This window comes from Bactrocera neohumeralis, unplaced genomic scaffold (genome assembly GCF_024586455.1).
Source record: "Bactrocera neohumeralis isolate Rockhampton unplaced genomic scaffold, APGP_CSIRO_Bneo_wtdbg2-racon-allhic-juicebox.fasta_v2 cluster11, whole genome shotgun sequence".
In the NCBI taxonomy this organism is placed as follows: Eukaryota; Metazoa; Arthropoda; class Insecta; order Diptera; family Tephritidae; genus Bactrocera; species Bactrocera neohumeralis.
This window is the reverse complement of record NW_026089624.1, coordinates 12,802,051-12,815,715: the sequence shown is the minus strand read 5'-3', so window position 1 is coordinate 12,815,715 and position 13,665 is coordinate 12,802,051.

The following is a 13,665-nucleotide window of genomic DNA, read 5'->3' as shown; positions in this document are numbered from 1 at the left end:
TGGCTCTATACAGTGGCTCTGTTCTGACTACTTCGTAGTCCTGCAAAACAGATTCGACGTTGTGGATCCAGGATATGAATTGGATCGGATCTCCTTCGAATGTTGGGGGGTTCTTCAAGCTGTCAGGTAATCTGCTAATTTCTATTAAGTCTGACTCAGTTAAGTGAATATGGTTATTTGAAATAGGACTTTCGTTATGGGGACTAATTCTACTTTCTAACTGATTTATCCTATTGCTCAATATTTTTGATTGTTCTATTTGTGCATTAACAGCACCTGTTAGGTGTGTAATAGCTTCTTGAATTTGCTCAATTACTGTGATTTACAATCTCGACTATTTATTGCTTTTACAATATGATACTTTATATATATTTATTGCTATTAACAATTTTTTAGATTTTTTATATATAGGGTATAAATTTAAATTGACCGACTGTATTCGATTTTTTATATATCGGTTACTTATTATAATACTTAAAATTTATTTGACCGATATTTATTGCTATGCAATATTTTTAATATATCGGGTAGTTATAATTTTTATGTAAGCTTATTATTAACTTACAAGAGTATCAGCTTCAACTTTGTCATTCTCTTTGGACGGTCCACTTGGTCCTGTTTGAAGCGTTAGTCCTCTACTGGGGGGTGGATAACGTCACTCCAGGCGTTAATTTGGCGGCTTCTTGTTTCAGTTGCTCACTTTATAAGTATTTTTAATTTGATTTGTCAAACACTTAGCTTTATTGTTTAACAAATCTTAAGATATGTCACGACACTTGACGCGCTTTTTTGTTTTCGCGTACACTTGTAATTAAATTTCCGAACAAAGTTTTAAATAATGTTTTTAATGACTTATGTCAAACTCGACTGAACTTTCTATAAAAATTAAATTCCGTCGTTTATCCTTCTGGATAATGATATTTGTGCGTACAGATTCACTTTAATACTTTTGGTGTAGGCAACTTCAAGTTTTTTAAAGTTCACGGGCGCCAGTTAATGGTTGCCACCGGATGATTAACAACACACTGGTTTGAATGGTGAAGTCGAACTCGAATTTCTTTATTAAAAACGTTTCTTTTATACAGCATTTTTCTTATATACTATAAACTTACATATGTACGAATTCTTACTTACTAGTACTTATTTCTATATACTAACGTAAGCAATAATTATAGCCAAACAGCAAACCTCAGTTTGGTCGAGAAACGGCTTACATTGCGGCGGCGCGGCTTCCGTTCTGGTTTAGTGCCGACGAAATGTGCTGTTGTTGCAAATTTTGGAAATTGAGCAATGATATTGTATATTTACAGAATATTGTTGAATTGAGTAATATCAGTATATTTTGCTAGCTACGAAAACTTTGTTGTTGTACATTTAGCTGTGATAACTTATACATACATGTTGGTTTTTTCTTTATTGTTTTTTTGTTCTGGTTGGTTCACTGCACTATTTTTTTTTTTGGTTTTTGTTCACCGCACAATTTATTTTTTTTCTTGTTTTAATTTTTCTCGATTTTTTTTGTTTCAATATTTGAAATCCGAGTACACGTATACGGAGCGGGGAGGATGTAAACCGGACCGCTGAGTGATCGGAGGAGGTGATGTTTTAATAATCCCGGTGCGCAAGAGTTGTAGAAAGACGTTGAGTTCTGATGAATTTGGTACAACAAACGAAAGCTGCTCACAGCGCAGTATAGAGCGGTATTTATGTAGGACTGTGTAAACGGACAATAAGACTAAAATAGAAATGCAACACTGGGTAGGGAACAGATGTGACAGCAGCGAATGGACTGGAATGACAACGAAACAGTAGGTACGAAGACGAATTAAGGACAGACAAACGGACAGACCACGCAAGACCACCGGCAACCACGGACCACTCCTCATGCATGTGTACATATAAGGTTACATAAAATAATAAAACTCGCGATTTATATTTTAAATAAATATTTCAAATACAAAAGAAACGGCAATTTTTAAATCAATCCTACAAGTGGTGTCAGAAAAGGGATTAAAGTGCGATTTAAAGTTTTTTTTTACATTCTAAGCGCGTTCATACAAGTGGTACGTGGTGTGCGAAATTGCGGTACCCAAGACGCATAACGGACGAGTGGTAAAGCCTGGCTGGCGAAAGGAGCGTTAGCAACAAGGCGCAGCGTCGGTGAAGACGTAGCAGCAGTAGCAGTAACTGCACCAGCAGCAGCAGTAGTAGCAGCAGTAGCAGTAAGAGCACCAGCAGCAGCAGTAGCAGTAACAGCACCAGCAAAAGTAGTAGTAGCAGCGGTAGCAGTAACAGCGCCAGCAGTAATAGCAACAGCATCAGCAGTAGCAGCAGCATCAGTAACAGCAGAGCAGGTATATACAGTGTGTACGGTAAAGTACAGTTCATCGTTGGAGGTGGCGTTACATTTCGTTGGAGAAACAGCTAAGTCTTTTGATATATATGTACAACAGCACATTTTTCGAATAACGTAAAATAAGTTATTGAATATTTTTGTGAAACCTTATCGAATATCGCAACAAACTTTTATTGATGAAAATACGTTTTTAAAAATTCTTACGGGAGATATATAAGTATATAAGAAAGTTAAATGCGGATATTGTAATAAAATTCGAGTTATAGAAAATATTTCACTTCAAAAACTGTATGCGAAAGATTAAAATGAATATTGTAATAAAATTCGTTTAACAAACAAGTTATTAAAATTGTACACGGAAATTGTAAACGGGATATTGTGATCGAATTGAATAATATAAAAGTTATCAGAATTGAATGCAGAAAAAGCGAATATTGTAACGCAAGCTAAACGGAAATGTTATTATTGAAATTACGATTTTTAGAATATTATCGATTTTTTGTACATCATTGTAAATTATGAACAGGAAAGACATTTTTGAGCTGACTGTTGACGGTCTGAAGGAAAGGTTAGGCGACTTAAGGCTATCGACTATTGGGCGGAAAGCGACACTACAAGACAGACTAATGGAGCATTTCGGCCTGACTGTGAGTGACGGTTCCGAAACTGATGTGGAAGAGGTAGCAAGCCAACGAAGTGTGCGTGAGGTTAGAGTCGAATACCACAACTTTACTCTCCGAGATGTTGAGGACTCAATGACTTCGTTTAAAGGAACAGGTCTTCCAAGTTTCGAACCATGGCTTGAGGATTTTGAGGCAAACGCATCAGCAGTGCATTGGAACGAGCTGCAGAAATTCATCTACGCAAAACAACTGTTGAAGGGTGCGGCAAAGATTTTTATTAGAAGCCAAAGAGGAATTAGCAGTTGAAGTGCACTAGCGCTGCGGCAGGAATTTGGTATAGCAATATCATTGACTGAAGTACACCGTACTTTACGTAGTCGTCGGAAGCGACATGGGGAAGATCTTCGAGAATATTTATACGTTTTAATGGAGTTGGGGAAACCGATAGGGCTAGATGACTTAAGCCTAATAGAATATTTTATCGAAGGCATACCGGACTCAAGGTCGAACAAAAGTAACCTATACCAGGCGAAAACTATACACGATTTGAAGGAGCAGATCAAGGTATACGAGAAGATTCGTTACAGCCAGTCACAACCCGTGAATGGGAACTAGGAGAAGGCATCGTCGTCAAATAAGGATTTCCAGAAAGCAGTTCCATTTAGCAGGAAAGTTTCAACGGAAAATCTGCGTCGGCATTAATCGACACAGGTAGCGACTTATGCATTATACGTTACGTTACGTTAAACACACTAAGTCCGGATGTTGACTTAAGTAGTGAACAGCGACAGTTGATGGGTATCGGTACCAGCAAACTTACAACAATAGGTTGCTTTACCACATCTATCGAGATAGACAACATAAAGTTGGAAGTAAAATTTCACGTAGTGAGAGAGCGAGACATCAAATTGCGCTCGTGATTGGTAACGACGTTCTGAGACAAGTCGATTTATTCGTTACGGAAGATGGCGCCGAGTTCAGGCAAAAGAAGGTGGAGGAAAAGCCACAGAGCACGGAGGAGGTGAATACTGGAGCAGTAAGGAAAGATCGCAGTGTTGGGTCAGCGAAGCCTAAGAAGTTCGATGTGAAATTAAACGTGGGCACAAGGGTGCATGAAGATGAGGAGCAGTATATGGAAGCCGTTAGGAAGTGTCGCAGGAAAATCCGTGATAGAAGAGCTTTGGAGGTAGCAAACAATGAGAGCGAGGGCGCTGTTGTGGCTAAGGAGCCGAGAGAGTTCAGGATTTCAGAAGCGAGTTCGAAGTTGGTTCATGAGACTGCGGAGATGGGCACTGATGCTAGATAACAGGATTACTGAACTGAGCGAAGAGTTTGGAACCCTGTATATGGTCACAGGAATGGAGAAGGTACCTGTGGACGAAGTCGATCTTTTACACCTCAACAAAGAGCAAGCAACTATAGTAAGAAGAATGGTAGCGAATTATAAGCCTACAAGCAATTCGAATTCGCCAGTAGAGATGAAGATCTTACTTTCAGATGACACCCTCGTATATAACATAAAGATAGTTCGCGATAACTTCCCGATGCCAAATATCGACGACGTTATCGAAAAGTTACAGGGTGCTAATGTTCTTACGACACTGGATCTTAGGAATGGATTTCTCCTCAAGGAAGTACACCGAATTCGTTACATACAACGGGCAATATGAATTCCAATACGTGCTTTTTGGTATATCGAATTCGCCGGCAGTTTTTTCAAAATTTATTTCAGCAGTATTTAGAGATGTTATACAAGACGATACTGTGGTGGCTTACATGGACGATTTAGTTATTCCCTCCTGAAGGCGTACACAGTTTAAAATGAGTTCTACGAAGAGCTGAAGAATATGGTTTGCGGATGAAATGGGACAAATGTCAGTTTCTTATAAGTAAAATAGACTTTCTAGGCTATGTTATAGAAGACGGTTCGCTAAAACCATCTGATGCACAAACGAAACCGATTAGGAATTTCCCACTGCCACATGACCAGAAGGCTTTGCAGAGATTCCTGGGATTGACATCATACTTTAGAAGATTTATCGATGGATATGCTGTAATAGCCAAACCGCTGTCCAATCTACTCAGGAAAGAGGATAAGTTCGAGTTGCGCGACAAGCAGTTGGAGGCATTCTAGAAGTTTAAGTCAGCATTGATCAGCGCTCCAGTCCTAATGTTGTACAATCCGAAAGCAGTGACTGAAGTACATACAGACGCTTGTATATCCGGGTACAGAGCAGTGCTACTGCAGAAGGATTTCGACGATCAAGCGTTCCATCCAGTTCAATACATGAGTCGGAAGTCAAAACCAGCAGAGGAAAAGTACCATTCGTACGAACTCGAGGTACTAGCGATTATAGAAGCACTTAAGAAGTGGAGAGTATATTTGTTGGGGATAAGTTTTAAGATAGTAACAGATTGTAATGCATTCGCAAGAGTTCTGGAGAAGAGCGACTACGAAGACTTTTATATCAAACATGGAGTACTGTATAAGGATCCAACAAGAGAACTCCTGGTAGTTCCATCAGTCATGGAAAACGAAATCATCAACATGGCACATACGCAAGGACACTTTTCCATCAAGAAAACGGAAGAAGCAGTAGAAAAAACATTTTATATACTAAATTTAAATAGGAAGGTAGCAAAGGTTGTAAGAAGTTGCGTAGAGTGTATCGTCAACGATACAAAGTCAGGAAAGAAAAAAAGGTTTCCTAAATCCCACTAGTAAAGAGGACAACCCTTTGGGAACATTACATCTCGATCACGTTGGGCCGCTGGAGTCGACAAAGAAGGCATATAACTACATCCTTATGATGGTGGACGCATTTTCCAAGTTCGTTTGGCTATACCCAACTAAGAACACAGGAGCTGATGCAGTCGTCGAATGCTTAAAGAAAAGAGCAGCCGTTTTCGGAAATCCAAGACGTGTCATAATAGACAGAAGCGCGGCCCTTACGTCGAATTTGTTTAAACAGTACTGCGAGGATGAGGAAATCCAGCATCTATTAATCGACCACGAATTATGACTGGACTTGAGATGCAATTGAAAGGAATACCACATTTACTCGAACTGCTGGAGGAATCAGCCATCGAAGAGCTCGATGCAGAACGCGAGGTAATTCGTCAGAAGACACGACACAATATTGCTAGGATTCACCAGGAAAATAGGAAAACATTCAACAAAAGGCGAAGAGTAGAGGTCGACTATAATAAAAACGAGCTAGTAGCCACCAAGCGAACGCAGTATGGAGCAGGATTGAGACTTAAAGCAAAATTCTTCGGGCCATATAGAATTGTTAAGAAGATGGCACACGGAAGATATGAAGTCGAGAAGATCGGTGATCATAAAGGACCAAGACGCACGATAACAATTGCTAAATTTATGAAGAAGAGGAACCCGTCATTCGGGGCCGAATGAACAGTCAGGATAGCCGAATGTAGGACTGTGTAAACGGACAATAAGACTAAAATAGAAATGCAACACTGGGTAATAGGAACAGATGTGACAGCAGCGAACGGACTGGAATGACAACGAAACAGTAGGTACGAAGACGAATTAAGGACAGACAAACGGACAGACCACATGCATGTGTGCATATAAGGTTACATAAAATAATAAAACTCGCGATTTATATATATTACAATTACAAAAGAAACGGCAATTTTTAAATCAATCCTACATGTATATAGAACGAATGTTGACGGTCGAATTGTTGACGTGCGAAAGTATGTTGATATGCGACGAGCGTGTGACGAATTGAGCTAACTTTCCCGTGTGTGAGTTGGGTTGCGTACAAGTGAGTTGTGTTATATTGGAGTTGTGATGTAATGTCAACAGCTGTGGTGATTTAAGAGGTCTCATTAGGGTGCGACAGTTTTTCCGGGTAGAGTGGGTGGATGCTTAACTCATTTAAACAAGAGGAATATTGAATATTTCTTTTTGATACATTTCTTGACTTGAAAATCGACAAATAAACTATGTTGTCAATTTTATTCTAATATATTTGAATACTTATATTTGCGGCGTTGTAACTTTTTCCTTCTAATACAAATATCAGAAAATGTTCATTTTATGATTTTTAGCTTTTGCCGTCGTCGCGAAAAGACGCTTGTGGACAAAGGCTTGTTCGGGGAGATGTGATGGTGTTTGTTTTTATGAATGAAGCAAGTTTGCCTTTTGAAAGTGCCTTGGCGTTCATGAATGAAAATATTGTTGTTAGGTGTTTTTCTACAAATTTTGGCATCGACTATTTGACTGCCATATTGAGTTGTGACGCTGCTGATGCTATTTGAGACGATTGTTGTTTTTGTAGAACAATATTTGTAGTTTATGCGGGCGACATATTTACATGTGTACGCAGAGATGTATATATAGACTTGTGTATGCATTATTTGTGTGGGAATGTCATACGCACATATGCATGTACATTCATACATATGTATGTACATATAGAGCAGTGCGCGCACATTATATTACTGTTAAAAGATAATATAATGATTTGTATTTGAATTGTACTTACATACATATGTACATATGTGCTGATGTGTAGATGCGTATGAAAATTAAAATGAAATATTGTTGTAATATAATAAGTTTTTTAAGATATTATGATACTATGTCATATACATATATGTATATATTACATATCTACATAAATATTTGTGAATTTATAATATACTAGCTGACCCCGCATACGTTGACCTGCGTGAAATTATGTGTTTTGAAATGAAAAGAAAGTTGAATTTACGTTGGAAATATCAATAGCAACCGAAGGTATTAGCAATCGCCGTTTTTCGGGTGGATTATGTAAACTCGTCCTAAGGAATTAGTTGAGAACACACCTGGATGTCAATCCATGTATAATATCAAGGCATTTCCGAATAGAGCAATGTGCTCGCAAACGAATCACTGACGCAAGTTGAGAAAAAACTCGTCAATGTAAATTTTGTTGTTGGAGGTGTTTTCGCTGGCTATACTGTATTCTCTGGGTTGAAAAACACTCTTTAGCCATTCTCCAAATGAACTGCGAGACGCACAACAGTCGAAAAACGTTCATGAATTGCAAAAGTAAATACCCTACAAAGCGCTTTATTGCAATTCACGTATCGACCGTATCGTTCAAGACCAATATTGATATGAGTTTTGAATGTGAATTAGACAACAGTGGAGAGTATAGTTCGATCCATATGTTGTCAACTTCGATATTTACTACTCTAAGTTGTATGGTCCACAATTTTTTTTTTAATTGAATGACGTTGACATTTAAATTGAATTACGTTTACATTTGTTACGCGCGTTTTTTAAAATATGCAAAATGAAATGTATATTTTTCAATCTTTCTGAGAGATTTTCTTAATATTTTTTTCCATAAGAACCTTGTACAGAGTATTAGAAAACTACAAAAAAAAATCAGCCAAATCGGTTCAGCCATTCACGCGTGATGCCGTAACAACGCACTCGTTGTCCTGCGTGAAATTATGTGTTTTGAAATGAAAAAAAAGTTGAATTTACTCTGTGTTAAAAATCATTTATTTTCGATTTTTCTAAATTTTTCAATGTCACGCAGTTTGATAAGCAACATTTTTTGGTTTCTATTCCGGTGCGTAAATGTACAGAGAAGATGGGGAACTCGGGAAAACCCATGCAATCGTAGTTACGATAATTTGGCCAATTTGGCATAAACATTCGTGATGAGTTTATATTTCGTTGAAGTGAATTGACAAAAGGGAGGTGGAATTGATATCAAACCACTGAAACAGAAATTTGCCTATTTCCAATTCCTAACGAATACGATGTAAAATGTCTTCAGCAATGTACTTTTGTTCGTGTTCCATAATTGACGCGGATTTGAAGGCTGATATGTCGAAATGACCTTCGCGAAAAGTGTGCGCAATGACTCAAATCGAACTGAACAACGTACATTTATTAATAGCAACCGAAGGTATTAGCAATCGTAGTTTTTCGGGTGGATTATGTAAATTAGTCCTAAGGAATTAGTTGAGAACACACCTGGATGTCAATCTATTTGTTGGCATTGCTTTCTGCGTACCTATTTCTTCGGCGATGCATTCCATGCATAATATCAAGGTATTTCCAAATAGAGCAATGTTCTCACAAACGAATCACTGACGCAAGTTGAGAAAAAACTCGTCAATGTAAATTTTGTTGTTGAAAGTGTTTTCGCTGGCTGTACTGTATTCTCTGGGTTGAAAAACACTCTTTAGCCATTCTCCAAATGAACTGCGAAACGCACAACAGTCGGAAAAATCGATTTCACCAAACTACAATATCATACATTGGCATGAGTTTTGAATGTGAATTAGACAATAGTGGCGAATATGGTACGATCCATATGTTGTCGACTTCGATATTCACTACTCTAAGTTGAATGGTCAATGTCATGCCATTGTCGTCTGATGAGCTACGACTATAGAGTGGATATCCATCATTTCCAGTTTGCGTTTCCGAAAGAAAAGCACGTGGATAGTGTTTCGTGCATTTATTGCAAGTGGGATTGTGGTGTCCGCAAGGTCCATGCACCATATTGGTTTTCATCACTTCGTAGAATAATGGATTTTTCTCTGCATGAGGAATTTCCACAGAAATGATTTCATCAATTTGATCTGGTGTAACCACCATCCACCATTCAAAGAAGAATGTGTGCGTGCGGCAAACATCGTTTTTTTTTGCAACTCAACAGAGTACATCCAGCATCTGACTGCACCATACTTGTATATACAATATATATATTATACAAAGGTTGCTTCAAGATAAAGTCCATCAAATATCGTAGCTGTTGTTTGAAAAATCTTGCTGTATTATCGTGATGATCGCTTGCTGATTGACAGCGATCCATAATTCCACACATATGTCATCGCATCCTGGTAGTCTCATGTAGTTCATGTTGATACGTTGATGGCAAAAAGAACGCCGACCGATATTAGCGCGATGTCTTTGTTGCCTCGTAACAAATTTCAATCTGTAATTGATCACTTCGTTTGAAACACACATAAAGTTTTCACTGAACAAGCGACCGAAATTGAAAGATGCAAATAATTTACAAAACAAAATATTGAAAAACAAAACAAAAAAGGATTGTATGAAAAGTCACTTTTTGGAAATTTCCAATTTTTCGACTTTTCCTTATGAAAAGTATATGGTTTTTTTTATATCTAATCCTTTCCAGATCCACAGCGAACAACTTCTGATTTCATGAAGATTGGTTCCGCCGTTCTCGTGCGTTAGCGTTACTAACAAACAAACAATAATTTTTACTTACATATGTACATACATATGTACGTACGTATGTATATACAAAATAAAACGTTTGTATGGGAAAAAGAAAAGGGCTGTTTTTAGGGGTTTTCCGGCAACTTTCGTAATTTTTTCTTCCATAAGAACCTTCTCCTAATAATAACAAATACAACAAAAACAAGTTCAACAAGTAATTGAATACGAACGTGCTTTGATTTTCAATGGCAATATCGCAATAACTGAAAATGAAATGAATGAAAAGAAGTAAGGAAGGGCTAAGTTCGGGTGTCACCGAACATTTTATACTCTCGCATGATAAAGTGATAATCGAGATTTCATTATACGTCATTTACATATTTTTCAAATACCGTATTTTTGTAAAGTTTTATTCCGCTATCATCATTGGTTCCTAATGTATGTACTCGTATTATACAGAAAAGGCATCAGATGGAATTCAAAATATTGTTATATTGGAAGAAGGCGTGGTTTTTGGTCCATAAGTGGGCGAGGCCACGCCCATTTTCAATTTTTAAAAAACGCCTGGGTGCAGCTTCCTTCTGCAATTTCTTCCGTAAAATTTTGTGTTTCTGACGTTTTTTGTTAGTCCGTTAACGCACTTTTAGTGATTTTCAACATAACCTTTGTATGGGAGGTGGGGGTGGTTATTATCCGATTTCTTCCATTTTTGAACTGCATATGGAAATGCCTGAAGAAAACGACTCTGTAGAGTTTGGTTGACATAGCTATAGTAGTTTCCGAGATATGTACAAAAAACTTAGTAGGGGGCGGGGCCACGCCCACTTTTCCAAAAAAATTACGTCCAAATATGCCCCTCCCTAGTGCGATCCTTTGTGCCAAATTTTACTTTAATATCTTTATTTATGGCTTAGTTATGACACTTTATAGGTTTTCGGTTTCCGCCATTTTGTGGGCGTGGCAGTTGGCCGATTTTGCCCATCTTCGAACTTAACCTTCTTATGCAGCCAAGAAATACGTGTACCAAGTTTCATCATGATATCTCAATTTTCTCAAGTTACAGCTTGCATGGACAGACAGACATCCGGATTTCAACTCTACTCGTCACCCTGATCACTTTGGTATATATAACCTTATATCTGACTCTTTTAGTTTTAGGACTTACAAACAACCGTTATGTAAACAAAACTATAATACTCTCCTTAGCAACTTTGTTGCGAGAGTATAAAAAGTGAGTGTGCTTATGACCGCACGACTGAAGTGAAACTTCTTTCGCTCTATCTATATGTACATATATATATGAATGTGTGTGTGCAATATATACATGTATGCACATATAACTAATGAAAACATAAAATAATTTATTAATCTATTTTATGTTTTCATTAGTAATTTAATATTTTTGCATAGATCTTTTATTTTTTTTCATTGTTTTATTCGTTATTTTCATTATTGGGTACATCAGTAATTACTGTGGTTGATTGTAAAACCGAGACAATAGGCTTATGATACGAGAAATACGACACATATATTTTAGAATTAAAACTAGACAGAAATCTAGAAAAAACTGCATCGATTGTTGTTCCATGTCTTGTAGTTGGCATTACAGTCATTATTCATTTGTAATTCTAATTTATCTCGTAGAAAGTTTATCAAGAGTTGTCCATCTTCGGATGCGAAATTGATATTGAAATCTCCTGCTAAGATTAGTGGCAACGTATGATAGTTTTCTCCTAGTTCTTCAGAACCTACTCGACCATAAATCATAAGTCTTCTGTATATAAACTTTATGACATTATTAACTGTGTTATTGGGCGAAATGTAAACAACTACCAATATTATCTTTAGTGAGATTTCCATCATTAACTTCCATTTGTTTATTGTCATGTTCAATCACGATGTCACCAATTATTTGTAATGGTAAACCTCTACAATTAATAAGTATTTTAAAATTTACGGATTAGTTAAATTTTATGTTATTCTATTTTAAAACTTTGCTGAAGTAAATTGTAGAAACGTGAAGCTAAAATACGGAAGAGTAACAAGGAAAAAGCGAGAGAAAAAGAGAAAGAGAGGCAAGAAAAGGACAGAGAATCAAACGCGTCCCAATGTCGAGAGTAGAATGCCGCATATTAGTAGAGGGAGAAAATAGTCAAGGACAAAGCAACAATGCATATGACGCTACGACGCTAGTAACTGGTTTGAGATGCGTACTCACCTTCGTGATTCATTAGGTTTAAAATCTTGTCTTGAATCTGTTGTCACACACTTTTTATGCACAACTTCCGTACGTAATTTCTTCTTAGTTAGTGGTCCTAAAGCACCGCTTTGATACTCGGAGCCTGTGTCACTTTTCTCCATAATTTGTTATTATTTACCCGAAAATTCACATAACATAAACTTTAAAATAAATTTACAATTTTATTCACTTTAAACGTAAAATATTGAATGTATTGAACAATATTAATTCATAAAATTGTTCAAAACGCAATAAAATTACAGTAAATTACAATAAAATAACCAAACTATCACCGTTCGCGTAACGCTAATAAACTCGCAAACGAACTACTGACTGAAGTATACACATATTTCATTTCCCAGCTGTAAGAGAAAGAAAGAAAAATGTGCGCGCGCACTGCTGACGCTTGCCTATATCCCCCACCAATTACCGTTCGCCTCGACTGATCACACTTTTCGTAACGCGTTCGTCAGCTTACTTCCCAAGCCAAGCGCGCTTAAAGAAGTTTCACTTCAAAAAAATCAGCCAAATCGGTTCAGCCATTCACGCTTGATGCCGTGACAACGAAAACGGTTTCATTTTTATATATAAGATAAGTATACATATGTATTATCAAACAAATGAAATATTTAAGAAATAACTCTTATTTGCACATTAACTACAAATATTGTTTTGAAAATAACAATTTATTTAGAATGTTATCAGTTTTGCATGTATTCATAAAAATACGCAAAATGATAATCATCTATATATTATTCTAAGACAAGGCGCTTATTTCCAGAGATCTACAAAACGTACAGAGACAAATAATACATCAAATTAAAGTGTGCGATATGAAACTTTGCACAAATTTTACAGATTTAAAATTCATTAAACCACTTTTGATATATTTGCGTTTAAAGTTCTTCAATTTAGCAGCGCTTCTACAGAAAAGAGCATATATGTAAGAGAACGAATAATTACAAATGTTTCTGTCATTTGCTTTCGTTACATACATACCCACATACGCGAAGGCGCAAGTGCGAAATCTAACAATCACAATCAGAGATAAAGAGATCCCCAACTCTCCTGTCATTGGAAATGTGAGAACCGCTCACCTACCGAACTTTGACAGTTGACTGGATTGGGTAGGTTTTGACGTTTTGCAATTGGAATGACTGGAACGGCCAGATTAAAATTATACCAAAAATATATGTAAACGGAGGAATTTGTTGCCGCC